Source organism: Carlito syrichta, unplaced genomic scaffold, assembly GCF_000164805.1.
Source record: "Carlito syrichta isolate Samal-C Ts95f unplaced genomic scaffold, Tarsius_syrichta-2.0.1 Scaffold315161, whole genome shotgun sequence".
NCBI classification, from domain to species: Eukaryota; Metazoa; Chordata; class Mammalia; order Primates; family Tarsiidae; genus Carlito; species Carlito syrichta.
In genome coordinates, this window is record NW_007259257.1 from 36047 (window position 1) to 38172 (window position 2126).

Here is a 2126-nt window from a genome sequence, read left to right on the forward strand (position 1 = left end):
GGTCGATTCATCTTTTATCACCCAAGGGAACTCGCGGGCCAACACGGCGGCTCGCCAAACGGCCCTAAAACCCCTTCCTACCATACTCGTTAACACCCCCTCCCCACCAGCTGAACATACAAGTGAAGTCCCACAATTGTCCAATCTCATTCCCTACCTACACTCAATTTTCCACCCAAACTCAGCAGCTCCCACTTCATTTCTTAAAACTTTCTTTCACCTAACTTCTGAACATACAAAACTCATACACACCCTTTCTTCTCAATGCTCTACTTGCCACCGAACTAATCCTAGTACCCCCTTAAAGCCCGTAATGTTCCCCACACACCAGGCTAGGGGAGAGCTCCCTGGGTCAGACTGACAAGTGGACTTCACCATCATGCCACCCGTCCATAACATCAATACCTTCTGGTCCTGGTTGACACCTTCTCCAGGTGGGTCGAGGCCTATCCCACCTCAAATAAACAGACTGCTACAGTGGGATCTATCTTAGCCAACCACATCATCCCTCGGTTCGGGGTCTTCTTCTCTCTTCAGTCAGATAACGGGCCTGAATTCACCTCACAAGTCGTTCAGTCTCTAACGGCAGCCCTCAACATCAAATGGTCCTGGGAGAGGAGGGTGCCATTGCACCATAAGAAGAGGCCGGGCAGGAGGAAGTGTCCGTTTGTTGAGTTTATGGTGGTTGAACAGAGAGAGCTATTTGAATGGAGAGTGGGAATGTTGGATGGACCAATACAGAGGTAAGAGGAGTTGGATGCCACTTCCCAAAGTGGAATGTGAAGTTTGGTGATGGCCTCTCTGGTGGAAGACAGGTTGAGGGTATTATTACTGTTGGGTGAGGCAGGAAGTGGGACGGCAGCCAGGGGAGGTCATTGTAATGAGGTACAAAGAAAGCATTGTGAGGAGGGGAGAGAAGGGGAAGACCAATTTAAGAAGTGGAGGGTGTGGCCTATTATGGTAAGCCAAGAAGGGGAATGCTGGGAGGATTGTAAGGAGAGGTTGTCTTCTGAGGAAGGGGGCAAAGGGTCTACCGCTGCCAGGAGCTGTTGTTCTTGGGTCTTTATGTGCTCCATCACTTTCACATTCCCTATCACCCACAATCATCAGGAAAAGTTGAACGAACTAACCACACACTAAAGGATATCCTCACCTAACTCTCTCTCGAACTCTCTCGAACTCCATCTGGACTGGGTCTCCCTCCTTCTCTTAGCTCTCTTCCACGTTCGCGTCCTCCCTAAAAGGCCCACTCAGCTTTCACCCTTCGAGGTCCTATATGGCAAACCTGCACTTCCTCCTGGCATTCCAACCTCTCCAACTCACATCCCCCTTCATATAACCTACCCCCTCCTGTCCTTCATCCATTCCAATATCTGGCAATATCAAGATCTCCTTTGCCTGCTCCCACAGAAACACATGATCCAAAGCCTCTCACCCCAGGGCAATAGGTTTTCCTCTCAGACCCAGAAACCAAAACTCGCTTACAACTGAAATGGCAAGGACCCTTCCAAATATTCCTCTCCACCCCCATGGCAGCCAGGCTGCTCATAACCAAAGGACAGGTCAGTCCCGGGATTCACGCTTCTTGCCTCAAACCAACTGAACTGCCTCCCTCTACCCCTTCCCCCACAGAGCCACCGACCTATTCTTGTTCCACAATTCCAGGGCAGCCTCTCAAACTTCGAGTATCCCATGTTGCTCGCTCCCCCTCCCTGCCCGTCATCCAGGAAAATCCCACATAATCACAAGATGCAAAGGTTGCCGCCTGCACTCAACAACTACCCTCTGCCAGATGGTCGTCAATTTTGTTCTTCCCTTACTAATAGTACTGCCTTTCCTTCTACTCCTTTGCCTCCTACTTTCACATTGCTCCATGTAGTGCTGCTCCTTGGCATGGGTTGCTCAATCCCCTTCTCTGCTCACTATCAATAAGACCCAACATGATCATCACCTTCCTCTTTGCCATTGTCCTCCAAACCAAGCACACTACCTTGTCCGTCCTTCATTATCGGTTTACCATCCACGAACTTTACAAAAACACCCTCGGATTAGATAGTCAAGGACCTAGACAAACAAACATGCCCCATAAACAATTGCTCACAACCTATTTCCCTCAGCTTAAAGTC